Here is a 14,934-nt window from a genome sequence, read left to right as displayed (position 1 = left end):
TGTTCATAGTCACCCATAGCTGCTACTTACATAATTTTGTCAAACCAGCACCTACATATTTTCATGATAACAGCTAAGAAATCTTCGAGATCAAAATCAAAAAGTTTTCAAATCTGTTTAATGTTAAATTTTTTACCATGCCAGAATATCATATTGTGAAAATGTTGTGCTTGTTTGAGTTGATGTTGACGTTGGATATCTCCTTAGCACAATTTTAGCACTATATATGGGCCCAGTTGCACAAAGCACCTTAGGTTAAGATTTCCCTTGGAGTCAGAGTTAGGTGTCCATAAAATAGAATCGGCTGCACAAAACACCCTTAAATCTTCTCCATAAGGTTAAACATTTTAAGGAAAACATAAGCACAAGATTTAAGGGTGTTTTGTGCAGGCGATTCTATTTTATGGACACCTTGGCCCCTATCGTTGCATCGGCGCAGTTTCTAGGCCGAGCGGCAGGCGCAGATCAAAGCAGTGGGCGTGGAAAGGCGCACTTGATATCGTCGTGCTGGCGCTAGATGCAGCCCAAAGCATTACAACCACGCCTTTTAGGCGTAAAATTATGCACCGTCATGCTCATTGGATAAGTGCAATAAACGAATCGCACGCTTGCCTTTTTAGCTCCAATTCCAGTGATCCCGCAAAACCAGACGAAAGCCAAACGCTCTGCCCCCCCCCCCCTCCCTTCATCCAGCCTGTCTGTCTGCATTATAGGCTATTATTCCATATTATTATGCTTCTCAAACCAATCTAACTGCAGTTTCAATACTGCAAGCATGTAAATACGCTACACTATAGCAAGATCAAAGTGAAAATAATGTTCTATGCATCAGCTAGAAAAATATAGCCTATTAGATTGGTGAAAGTTTGTCCAGAAAGATATCATTTTCTCTCGCCTGCTGCAGGAAGGATGATGCACATAAATATACCCTACATTATGTCAAGTCATTGCATAAATGTGTTTTTATTGTAAAACTAAATGTGAAATAGGGCCAAGTTATTGGAGGGACATCACAGTATAGCAGATGCCATTAGAAGCGGTTCCGAAGCGCGTTCCGCTGTTACTTCTCTAAATCACGTTAACTCGACAAGGGGTATATATAGGCCCAGGAGGACATATATGTTTCACTTAGGGTGGTGTTTTAATTTCGATGATTTATTTGGTCCAATATTGAAATGTTCTACAATTGCAGGCTGTGTTACCATTACACATTATTTTAGATCGACCTTTTATATCTATTTCGCCTCATTTGGTTGCTATTTAGTAGCGAAATTTAGTACCCAATTGCATGCTGGGGCATTCACAGGCAGTCAGAGAGAGACAGTCGTATTGTGCCTGTCAGACTGCCTGCAGCCTCAAAGCGGTACGGATGGAGTTATTTTACCCAGGCTGGAAGCGTTGTCACACAGGCTTGTGACAGTAACTCAACGCGGAAGGATTTATTTCACAATAAACTGGTAAACGCACACCAATGCCTGCTCCTGTCAGTAGGAGAGAGGGAGAGAGTGACACAGAGAAGGGTGACAGAGGAGAGAGGGGACGGACTGGCCCATTGAATAGGCCTGCTTTTCAAAGGCGCAAGGCGCTAAATTAACGGCAGGTCGGAAGATAGGAGTACGCCGGTATTTAGCGCCGACACGCCCACTTTGGCGCATTCAGGGACTCCGCCACGCCCATTCGGCCTAAAGCGCATTTGGCAGCCTAAAGCCTATTGCTATTTTCCCGAAACAGGCGCTAGGCACGTTTTTTTGCGGTTAAGGCCCGTAATAGCGCCGATGGCCTGTGGGAGAATAGGGCCCCATAACTCTGACTCTAAGGGAAATCTTAACCCACGGTGCTTTTTTCTTGCATGTGTTATGGTGGTGTAGTTTTCTTGTAGCATCATGGAGAACAAAGCACATGTGGAGATCCTAAGGTTCAAAGTGTTGGATGCTGATGAGGAAGACACAGACAACTTCAAGGCCATGTTTGATATTGTCTCTGGAAACGACGATGGGATATTCAGCATAGAGACAGACCCCAAAACCAATGAAGGGATTCTCATGCTTGAAAAGGTGAAGCAGATAAAGCATAATGCTAAATGTATGGGCTATCTTTATGTCATAATTACATTCAAAAATGATATGCTTTATAATGTATAATATTATATCTTATAATATATATAAATAATTAGTCTTTCATCATTAAAATCATAATAAGAAATTGAAGGTATGCCTCTCAATGCCTCATGGGTAAGCGGCTTCCAAGGAATCTTATAATTCCATTTGAATCATCTGAATGCATGTATTGTTTTTAAATCTCTTTGCACTCATTCATTTCCAGCATCTGTAACAGTGAACTCATGCCTCCAATTGTTTTTTCCCTCCAGCCTTTGGATTTCGAAGCGAATCCTAATCTGAACCTTGGGGTGGTGGTATTCAATGTGGCACCGGCTGCTGGGAATGGACCTGAAGATGGCGGGGGTGGAGGAGAAGGGGATGGAGGAGGGGCTGGAGGTGGAGCTGGTGGTGGGGCTGGAGGAGGGGCTGGAGGTGGAGCTGGTGGTGGGGCTGGAGGTGGAGCTGGTGGTGGGGCTGGTGGTGGCGGAGCTGGAGGTGGGGCTGGTGGCGGAGCTGGAGGTGGGGCTGGTGGTGGGGCCGGTGGTGGAGGTGGGGCTGGAGGTGGGGCTGGTGGCGGAGGTGGTGGGGCTGGTGGTGGAGCTGGAGGGGGCAAAGGGGCTGGAGGGGCCACTGGAGCTGGTGGGTCAACTAAAAAGACTCCCAGAAAGAGGCCAAAGAACCTGAAAAGTTACCCAGTGAGTGTTGCAGTAGAAAATGAGCTTGAGGGGGCTGCTTTTAGCCCCAAAGTGAAGCCTGTGCCTGTTTCGGAGAACCCAGAGGACAATGTGTTACTAAAGGTGATCGCTGCCTACCCAGCTATTGACTCAGACTCTGGAAAGCTTGCAGAAAATGTTCGGTGAGATGAACTGAAACGTCCCTTTTAGCCTAGGCCCTGAAGTGTTTGTGGATAAAACCCTGGTAATTTATACTGTGCATGACTACATGTATGTAGCCTACTATGAATGGTAATTTTGGCTCTTAAGTAGAGAATTAATTAAATTGATTCAGGAAATTCCAGTGTTTTAATACGCTCATTGTTACTCTAAATACTCTAAAATATCATTGTTGTTGCACCTTGTTCCCACAGATACACTAAAGGCTATGATCCTGATGGCTGGCTATTAATCGACCCAGAGACAGCAGAGATCAGACTTAAAAAAAGGCCAGACAGAGAGTCCCCATTCGTGAATAATGGGACTTACCGCGCTGAAATACTTTGCTTGACACAGGGTGAGTTCACGGAGAGTTAGGGTAGCCTTGACATTAGGTGACCTCAATATGATGTTTTGTGCCGATATTGGCAATATTAAATATCATATAAAAGCCAGTCCATGGATGGTGGATCCTTCCTGGCCACAGCTACATAAAAACAGTGTATAAAGCCTGCAAAACCTCCCTGTTTTTCCCGAGGCATCGGACCCAAAGGCAGAACACACATAAGGCATCGGACGAGGGTTCAGAATCAAACCAAGGCTTTACTTGCAGTTTCAGCAGCAAACACCAAGGCAGGGCGGTCGGAGGTGGTCTGGAGGAGGGAACCGAAGGCAAGAGACCTGAGGGGGGTACAGCAGGAAATTTCAGGTGCACGGCCCCAGGGCTGGCCTGACAGATGGAACAGATCAGGAGGGGCAACTAGGATACAGGACCGAAGCTTGTGGTGAGGGGATGCAGCCGACACCAGAAGATGTAGCTGCTGGTCGGGACAGGCGTACAGGACTGGAGTCCGGCAACTGGAGTATGGGCCGGGAGTCCACCGGCTGGAGAGCAGGACCGGAGTCTAGAGACTGGGCTGGACTGTCACTGGTGTCACTGGAGACACAGAAGAGACAGAGGAGTCATTGGAGTAATCAGTGTCAGTGGAGTCCATGGTGTCATCGGAGTCGTTGGAGTTGCCCGAGAAAGGAATGCAGCAATGGCAGGGCAGCGGCAGGGGTTCTGGCTGGACCACGGCAGCAGGTACGCCTGGAGGAGCCAGAGAACAGGAGGCTGCTGGAGAACAACCACAGGGGGCTGCTGCAGAACAGGGATAGAAGACAGCTGTAGGCCAGGGACAGAAGGCTTTAACCACTCAGGGAACAAAAGTTTTTTCAGCTCGGAAATGGAAGATTTATGCAGCCCAGGATCAGAGAGCTTCTGCAATGTGTAAAAACAATACGTGTAAACAAGATATGATGAATGCAGTATGTTTCCTGTTTCCCACAGATTTTCCTGTAAAGACGGCCACAGGGACAATAGCGCTGCAGGTGGGAGATGTAAATGATAACTGCCCCGTGCTGACCAGCAACCTGGAGTACATCTGCTCAGACACCCAGGTGGTCAACATCACAGCGGAGGACGAGGATGGAGAGCCGAACGGAGCGCCTCTCCTGTTCAGCCTCGTGCCTGAGGAGAGCAGGGGGGAGTGGAAGGTGGAGCCCCTCAGTGGTACGGAGAACTCTATTAGGAACTGGAATAGAGAGGCAAAGTGACCGCCTACTTCCTGCTTCAGCACTGTACCAGAGATTTTCATCCGCCATTTATTTTCGCATAGACATTTCATAAAATGCTGAGAAAATAGTTGTGCTTCGTCGAACCAAACGGCTCAGCTAACGGTAGCGCTATAATCGGGAGAGACCATAGAACATTTATCTCGGACCAAAACTAAAAAGAAACAACATAGAAAAAATATTTTCTTTAAACCCGAATTTTTTTACGTTTTGGTCCGAGTGAAATGTTATACAATCTCTCCTGTTTCTAAATATATCTGTACCGTTTGGTTTGAACCAGTAAAACGGACGTTTTATACGCATTTTACGAAATGTGTATGGGAAAATAAATGGCGGATGAAAATCTCTGGTACAGTGCTGAAGCAGGAAGTAGGCGGTCACTTTGCCTCTCTATTTGACCTAAAGCCCATTTTGTCCAACGACAACCCATTATCCTGAAAATGAAAAGCGCATTGGTTTGAAGGCCCATTGCGCCAAAAACAAACAATCTCCCTGCGGTTAGAAAGAGCCGTCGCCTGCAAGCATTGAGTACAGCTATTTTAGGCCTGGGATTAGATTCGCATAAACAAGCTAGGCTAATTTAGCATTTGAACATTTTGAAAGTGCGGTGACGTGACACTTGGACTTCCAGTGACTTGTCGATTGTGGTCCGGACTCTTCCTTCTCTTGCTTGTAGATAGCAGAGCATCCCTCAGGACTGTGCTGCCGCTGTGGCCCGGCCAGTACCACGTGACTCTCATCATCAAGGACCAGCAGGGCGTGGCCTGCCCAGAGCCTCAGCGCCTCCGGCTGGAGGTGTGCCTCTGTGAGGAGGGACAGACCTGTGGGACAGCTGCTCGAGCAGCTGCTCGCAAACACACATCGTCCAAATTTGGAGGACTGGGAATAGGGGTCGTGATCCTTGGAATTCTGACAATGTTTGGTGAGTATGAGTTATGTTACCATGACTCGTAAATGACACCCTAAAATGAACAGTAATGAATTGTTCATATGGAAGGACTAATAGGTTTTGTTTGTCATACCTGACAGTTTCAGCAGCCTTGGGTCAGTCCAATTCATTGTCAACGTCGCCCCCTAGTGGCACAAAGTCAACATTACACTGTGAGGGATGGACGGAGACTGATCCATGCATCGATTTTTAAAACTGTCAAATGAAGCAATTGTGCCTGTTTTTTCGGTTGTGCTCTTCAGTCATAGGTCTCTTACTGGCGACCTGCTCATGTGGAGGGGTGGCAGGGGCCTTCACCGACCTGCCTTTAGATAACACAGAACGCCTGATCAACTACCATACAGAGGGCCAAGGAGAGGACAAGGTACAAGATTTGTTGTAAAGATCAAACATGACTCAATAGTACAAGTAAGTATAGCCTACTGTACCTTGGAAATTTAGTATGTTAGCCCATTTTCTTCAACAAACAATTGGAGGTAAAAATAAATATGGGGAAAATGTTTTTGGTTCAAAATGGTTATCATTTAGTTCAAAGTTCATTGCTAGCTCTATCAATTTGCTTGAATGAGATGTTGACAACCTTTGTTTTTCTTGCTGTGTGTGCTAATTTGAAGTACCAATTATGCAAACACCTTATCCACATTACAACACATTGCGGGGTGAAAAGAAGATAATTAAGAAACTGAAATTCAAAATGTCACAGATTGGGGTTTATTCAAATAAGCTAACTGGCAAACATGAATGGCAAAGAAGGGACTCTGACCGAAATACCACGGCTCTGTAAATCCAGAAGTACAAACAGCCAATTAACAGGATATACATCTCTACCTTGAATTTAATGGATGTCAATGTACAGTCAATTATAAACTACCTTCATTATACCTGATCTTATATGAACTGAACAATTATCTTCAAGTTTGCCAGCTAGCTAACTCCTATCTGGCAAAGTGTCCCTTTATCAAAAAATTTAATCTCTATCCTAATTTGCCTCATTGACAGGAGGTCCCCCTGCTCAGCGCTCCACTCCAGATAGCAGAGGGTTACAACATGGCTCTCAGTGCAGCTCCTAAGATGACAGCTCCACTTGTGACCCTGACCTCTGTTACGGGAGCGACTTACACGTTTGCGCCCGTCAGCAATGGCAGGATGGAAGAGAGTGGTTTTGGAGAAATCTACGAGGTAGACACGATGGTGGATCAGAGAGAGATGTATTCTGAAAGTCTGCATTATGAAGGCATGGCCCTCCCCGACGAGTACCTGGATGAGTACTACTCCCAGGTGAGGACTCACCTCCACCATCTGCCGACTACACACAACACAAGCATGTAGGGGAGGATCACTTTACCCACCTTTTGAGACCACCTGATCTACAGTATATGACCTATAAATAGTATAGTAGGCTAAATTATATATTGTAATTAATTATTTTATGTTTATTTTATTATTTTTGTGGTTGTTTGGGTCCAGAACTTTGGATCCACCTACTCCACTGAAAGTTGAGTTTTGGCTGCGGATATCGGTGTGCATGTAAACCCATCCATTGTTTATGTTCTGGTGGATGTCATAATAATTATTTAATTATGTGACAGAGGAATTGCTCTTGGAGGAATTTCAGTTTGTTTTCTGGTATTGTTCCCTGTGCAGAAGGCAAGCTGTGCAGCAGCGAACCAGGCGGTGAAGGACACTCTCTTGGTGTACAGGTACGAGGGCCAGGGGTCTCCTGCTGGCTCGGTCGGCTGCCCCAGCCAACCGGAGTCTGATAACGACCTCCAGTTCCTCAATGACCTGGGGCCCAAGTTCAAGACCCTGGCCGAGGTCTGCTCTCCTCAAGCGCCAACAACCCCTCCAAAACTGGAAAGTATCGCCATTCCAAAAGTGGAGGAAGTTGAACAAATACCCAGGAAACCAGCCATCATCCACAGTGACGACCATAACCCTAACAAAAAGGTCAGCCAATCATCTATCAGTCATGCCAGCTTTAACCAAACCAGTGCCAGCAATGTCAACAGCAGCAGCAACTTCAACAGCAAGTCATTCAACAGCACCAAGCAGATGGTTCAATCACCTCCCCTCAGCCCTGTAACCACTATGCTGCCCCCTCCTGGCCAGATGCTGCTACTACAGCAGCAGCCTGTCTACTACACCGCTACGCCTGTCCTTCAGCCTATGCACTACATGGTTCAACCACAGCTTCAGGCCACCAACCTGCAAGGCATGATAGTGGTTAACGGGAGCTGCGGACACGCACAGCAAAATATGGCAAGTGGAGGGAACTTTGCTGGTACACTCACTCTCCCCGGAAGGGGTGAGAACGTGGCAGAGAAGAGCCAGAGGAGACGCACCAGGTTGGGGTCGGACGGCCCGGGAAAGGCCCCGGCGGACGGTGAAGGTCTGCCGGACGGTCTGCTGCTCGACAGTGGGGTGGTGATGGGTGGTGGGAGGCTTGGCCAGATGGTCCTGGTGGAGGGTGGGTTCCACACTAACACAGGGATGCTGCCAGCCACTCAGAGCTTCACGCTCGCAGGCGGACAAGTCGCCATGGGACCGTTGGAGTGTGAACATGGGCTATCGGAGCAGGCAGGGTTCGTAGATGGAGGCCAGCATTTTGTGATGCAAAGTCCCACCAGTCTGGGGTCAGTGTCCCTCGGTCCAGGCCCGTTGAGTGTGTTGAGTCCGGTGCCTCTGGCTGCACCCGTGCACCATGCTTACTCATGTGCAGCAGGGATAAGCATGGTGTTGGTGGATAGACAGCTGAGCAATACTCAGGAAAGACCAGAGCAGGTTAGGTTACATGATGATGGTAAATAAACAACAGTTGTAAACTACAGCCCAACATCACAGTTTTGCATTTTTATTCATTTTTATTTTTATTTTGTTTTGACTGGTGGCCACTTTTTGATTTCAATTTCAGTTGAGTTTTAATTCGTTTTTAAAGCGTGTTTTGATCATTTAGTTTTAATTATTTTGGTTTTTGTCTTTTTTGTAATAAGCAAGGAGGATTTGTCAGGGGTCAGATTCAAAACACGTTATTAAAGTATTTTTTTTAAATTGGATTCACTTAGGACAATGAGCAACCATCCACAAAAGACAACTATAAAATATGTGTCAGTCAGTGTGTTTGTGTCAACCAGTGACCAGTGTCAACATACACCTAAAATACTAGGCTTATGTATGATATAAATTGACAGACAGAAACTAAGGACATTTTCTCTATAATTTTAGTTTATTTTAGTTGGTTTTGTAAACACACAATACAGTTTCAGCTAGTCATTGTTGTTTTGTAAAACCTCATTTTTGTTTTTGTTTCAGTTAACAGTTTCAGTTAAGTTAATTTATTTTCACATCTAGTTTTCATTAACGATAACACCTTGCTACAGCCAGTAGTCGTGTGATGATACAGCTATGATTACAATTTTGGACATAAGATAAGATAAGATAACATAAGAAGAAGGATAAGACAACATAAGATAGCACATGTAGTCTTCAATGGTGTTTTTTTTTTTTTTTTTTTTTTTACCGCCCTATCAGTATCTACATTTTAGAATGAAACAATTCAGGTACAGTGGTCATTTTCCTCTTTGTTAAGGCGACATAGACATTGTATTTTCTTTTATTGTGAAGTTGTCATCTGGCTGCTTGTCTCCGCCTACGGTTATCTTTACATATTGCAGTCATGGTGGCTGTAAAGGTTATGGAAGCAGCTGTGAATTTGAACCCAGAACATGAGGGATTACTGTGGCCTTGAGCAAGTCAATCTCCAACTGCTCCATAGAGCTGCTCAGTGGCCACCAGTAGAAGACTGTGTTTGTACTGGGCAGCAAATGTTCCCTATAGATAAATAAATGTTATTTAAAAAAAATCGAAATTTTGTCTTTTACCTTTTAATAGATACTTTTGCTTGAAAACACACACACACACACACACACACACACACACACACACACACACACACACACACACACACACACACACACACACACACACACACACACACACACACACACACACACACACGCAAACCCACACCTGCCTTTGTCAAGTTGTAACTCCATAGCTCACTTATAATAAAGCTCTTGATTGAACAGCTTATTAATAGATCAGATGGATACAGAAAGGTGAGAGCGCTCTCTGGTGGAAAGTCCTCAAACTTGCATGACATTTCCTTGTCCTGCTTTCAGCGTGTATAAATCCCTATCTCTATGAACCAGTATAAAATAACCTTATTACATTAATTCACCCCTTAATTCATACAAAGCCCCCTAAAAATGAGTTAAGAGAGTTACGAATGGAAGAGACCCCCATCAAAACCACCTTAAACACCCCTTAATGTTTGCCTGCTTAAGGAGACAGGAACTTTGCATTAACTCGTTAATAATCATTAATAATCCTGTAGTTCATTAATAATCCTGTAAAAGCACAAAATGCAAACAAAAAATCCTCACAAACCAACCCATGAATAAATCCCTTAAAAACCCATGATATTAAATTACTTTTTTTAACAACTGCCAACTGCCAACTGCCTCTTCAATGAGACCCGAAAGACCCCACAAATCGGACTTTGTCACTCCCTCCCCCCCGATGGTCCCTGAGAACAACCGGCTACAACCGGCTAAACTATGTCACTATATGGCTATTAAAAGGAACTTTGACTCTTGAATCTTAAAGCTAATAATGGACAATTTCAATAGTGTTTGTCAGTGTTAATTTAATGCTCCTATTTCAGTGCAGACATATGCATTCACTGCTTAGCATTGATAGGCCTTAACATGCCCATAGCACTTCATGTACATGTGGATGGGAAAACTTCCAGAGGGCATGTATACCTTTACAGGCCATAAACGCTCCATGATTCATGTCTTTCCACCCATTATTGTTTATTATGAGAGTCTGAAAAAGTGTCTTTCTCAGACTCAAGGACACTACTGTAGTCTTTAAAAAGTACTAAAAAGGCAAGGAGAAAATGTAAAATAAAAGGGAGTAAAAGCAACTAAGGGATAGCGCTATATACTCTATAAAACTATAAAAAAAGAACTGCATAATTTCGTCTTTCTCTAATCTGTTTACCAGAGATCGAATAGTTTGGCACGTGGGATTATCAAGACTGTGCACGCAATTTCTTATTCAAGATGAATGATGTCAACTGTCTGCTTTCAAAGCTGACAACATGTACGTTCACCTGTGCCACTTCATTTTCAAAAGAACATTCACAGCATGTGAAACATTCACCTGTTTTAAAACCAATTTAAATGCTGCATAATAAGATTCTGAATCTTTAAAGAAACATTTCCGGTACATTTGTTCACAATCTTGCACAATCACAATCTCGATGTATCTAAGGACTGAGGCACTATTATAATAACTGTTGAAAATTAAATTCATGATAAACAGCTAGAGACCTCAGTCCAGTAAGTATGTGTAAGTTATTTTTTCAAAGTGTGACACTGGATAGCATTATTACTTACCCTACCGTTTAAGTTTATCCATTTCATGGTTTATTGTTTTGGTAACCTCTCCTATGTAGATATCCCTTGTATGTTATGTGTTCAAATAAATCATCTAAACTACACCAGTGTATTTTGTGTCACAGTGTACTGTGTGTTTATCCAAATGTTCTGTGTTTAACACTCTGTCATCCTGCTCCAGTGACCCAGGAGATGTTTGTTCTGAGATGTCTTCTGGCTTACTGAGAAAGCCTGCCCCACACAAATCCTCAAATATATCAAAGCAATAGCTGTGGAAGGCCATCGGAGACATTAGCCACAGATTTGGCTACCGGGTCCAGCGGCCGTGCTCCATTGTGTGTGTGTGTGTGTGTGTGTGTGTGTGTGTGTGTGTGTGTGTGTGTGTGTGTGTGTGTGTGTGTGTGTGTGTGTGTGTGTGTGTGTGTGTGTGTGTGTGTGTGTGTGTGTGTGTGTGTGTGTGTGCGTGTGCGTGTGCGTGTGCGTGTGCGTGTGCATGTGTGTGTGTGTGTGTGTGTGGTGGGGGGGGGGGGGTGTTATCTGACAAAATTGCCCAGATAATTTAATATTTTTTACTTTTATTATAAAGCATCAATTTAAATGATATATGACGTCTGTGGCGGCATGGGAGAACCTTTCACATGTCACTGCTACACATTGTTGGTCTAATGATTCAAAGAGGGATGAAAATGAGTTTTGCAGCTATTTTGAGATTTTAAGTGATTAGCTTACTTTCATCTCCATACTACATCATGGCAAATAATTATTTTCATAAAACAAAGGGGAATGTATTTATTTGTTTATCATTTTGTGGAATGCCACTGTAGAAAATAGAATGTTGTGGAATGTTTAAAGCAATTTTCGCCACGTTTTACTTTTAGACACATAACATTAAAGGCTACTCATAACTTTTGATCTGAGAGAGCTATCGCAGTCATTACAAAAGTTATAGGGGAGAGTTTCTAATTTATGGCAATATCAAAAGATTAAAATGTCAAATTCGCACCATGTGAAGGGTTTTTGCAGGCTACCACAAAGATACATATTAATATATCACAGCTGTAATGTTGGAAATTGTTTTCATCGCAGGATGGGTGTGGTGGTGTGTGTGTGTGTGTGTGGTGTGTGTGTGTGTGTGTGTGTGTGTGTATGTGTGTGTGTGTGTGTGTGTGTGTGTGTGTGTGCGTGCGTGCGTGCGTGCGTGCGTGCGTGCGTGCGTGCGTGTGTGTGGGGCCGGGGGGGATGTTGAGATGGAGTGTGTTGTTTTCAATACAGCAGTCAGTGTATGTTTAGCATGTTATTATAGCAGATTTGAGTACAGAAACGCAGCAGATCTTCCCTATGAGACAACATGCCCCGTCATGTGAGCCAGCATGGCCTGAGGTGGGCTAAGTTGCTGCAGAAGCTGTCAAGTGTCATAACTTTTGCAGCTTCCAGTAAAGTTTTCTAAAATGTAAAAGTGTTTCTTAGAGAAGATCTTAATAGCTAAATCTGCTGTAAAATAATGTTTCTCAAATGAGTCAAATGTCTCTACATACTTACACGCATGCAGGAGATAGAGGCAAATATTTACTTTTTTTTTTTTAACACAACTGTGCCAGATCCCTCCTGTAGGCTACGTCTACCTTCAGCCTAACAGGAGCATGTGAAATTCATCATGTAGAATGAGTTATATGGCTACTATAGCTCTATATACCAATCGTCCTGACCCATACAGATACTAAGCAGTCAGATTATTCCCTTCTTCACCTAGGATTTTACATTTTCACATACTGTAGCCTATATACCACCAACTTTTTATTTCTGACCTTTTTTCTTTTTTTCCCTTGTTTAAAGGGACAGCTCACCCTAAAATCCAAAATACATATATTCCCCCACCTGCAGTGCTATTTATCCATCTATATCGTTTTGTGTTAGTTGCCTGAGTTATGACATCAGCCGCAGAGTTTCTGCCTTCTCTCCAATACAACTGGATGGCACTCGGCTTGTGGTGCTCAAAGTGCCAAGGAAATACATTTTTCAAAACTCAACAGCAATGTCTCTTTCCAGAAATCATGACCCCGTTACTCAAGATAATCCACAGACCTCGTTATGAGCAGTTTCATGGAGGAACTATTTTCTTTTGACCGAACTTTTGACCGAGCTGCTAGCTAGTTCCTACATGAGACTGCAAAAGAAACTAGTGCCTACATGAAACTGCCCACAACAAAGTCTGTGCATTATGTTGAGTAACCGGGTCATGATTTCTGCATAATAGACAATACTGTTGAGTTTTGAAAAATGTCTTTTTTTGTGCTTCGAGCACTACAAGCCGAGTGCCATCCAGTTCCATTGTATTCAAGAGAAGGCAGACATCTCTGCGGCCGATATCTCCAAAACTCAGGCAACTATCCCAAAACGATATAGATGGATAAATAGTACTACCGGTGAGAGGAAAAATATGAATTTTGGATTTTAGGGTGAGCTGTCCCTTTAACCTTTAAATTACTGAAGCACACAACAATCAACCATTCAATGTAAAATGAATGCACTGATTCAATTTATGATGTGTAGAACCGTCATCTTCCATTAGCTCCAGTTCACAGGAACTACATTTTTGCATAATCATTGTCAGGGTCTGTAAGCCGTAATATTTATCCTGTGGTCGGGCTCTTTAACAGCTATGCCTTAATTGCATAAAATGCCCTGAATCACCAAATCGTATATTGTAGGACAGAGGGTCTGCATTATTTCTAATGGAGGTGACTCAGCAACAAAACCCATTACAATCAGAATATTCACTTGAAGAGAAGAACAGAGCTGGTGCCTGATTTATGCATATGATGATTAATTAGTAGCTTAGCTCACCCTTGGATGAAGCTGCTGTCTGGACCCTCGGTGTCCTGTGTAGATTGCAGTTCAGATGGCTGTTTGTGGGGTGCCGCATCTATATGCCGACAACCCGCAATGCCGACAACGCGCAATGCCGATAACCCTAACCCTGAACCCAGTCTCACAGCAATTCGTGCTAACGAAATTTAATTGACAACCCCTGCTGATTCAGGGCCACGAACAGCGCAGGGACGGAGTCGTTTTTAGATGTTATCAGATTAGCGGGCTATTGCATTGCCGGCACCCCCATTTGGGGTGGAGGAAGAGAAGTGATTGTCGATCGAATGCCATCTTATCCACATAGGGTGATTATGAGAAAGGGGCCCTGGACCCCCCCCCCCCCCCGCCCCCCCCCCCCCCCACACACACACACACACACACGCACACGCACACGCACACACACACACACACACACACACACACCTCCCACTATATCTACCTAAATTATTGGTAGATGTGATAGGCTAGTAAGCAGCGGCCCCCAAATTTGATGCTAAACTGCTAGTTAGCACTTGGACACAAGTGGCTAACGTTAGCTCCATCCGTTTACAACATTAGCAAGTAAATTATGTTACATAACTAGGCCTACATTATCCTCTTCATCGAATCCCAGCTGCTGGGCGATCTGAAGCCATATATTGTCCTTGATTTAATTGTTGAGGTAGTCATTGCAGTGTTTGTCGTACCAAAATCGGATGTTAAGAAACCAAATTGATGAGCCTTTCCCCCATTTGGGGTTCCTCTGCCTTTCCGACATGCTGCCACTCCGAACGTTAACTTCCATTATTCGGACTGGCGGTCGTTCACCTTAGAAGCCGCAATGCCGACCTTAGGTTTAGGCGTGGGGGTGGGAGAGGTTAGGTTTTGGGTTAGGGTCTGGGGGAGGTTAGGTTTAGGCATGGGGGGAGGTTAGGTTTGGCGTGGGGGCTGGGAGAGGTTAGTGAAAAACGGGGAATATAGACCCCCTTTCTGAGTGCCGATATTTCGGAGTGGCAGAACGTCGGAGTGGCAGCACGTCGGAGTGGCAGCATGTAACCCCCCCCATTTTAGCAGCAAGATACTTGGAAAGC

The sequence above is a fragment of the Poromitra crassiceps genome (genome assembly GCF_964638095.1).
Source record: "Poromitra crassiceps genome assembly, chromosome: 12".
Classification (NCBI taxonomy): Eukaryota; Metazoa; Chordata; class Actinopteri; order Beryciformes; family Melamphaidae; genus Poromitra; species Poromitra crassiceps.
Note: the sequence above shows the minus strand (reverse complement) of the source record.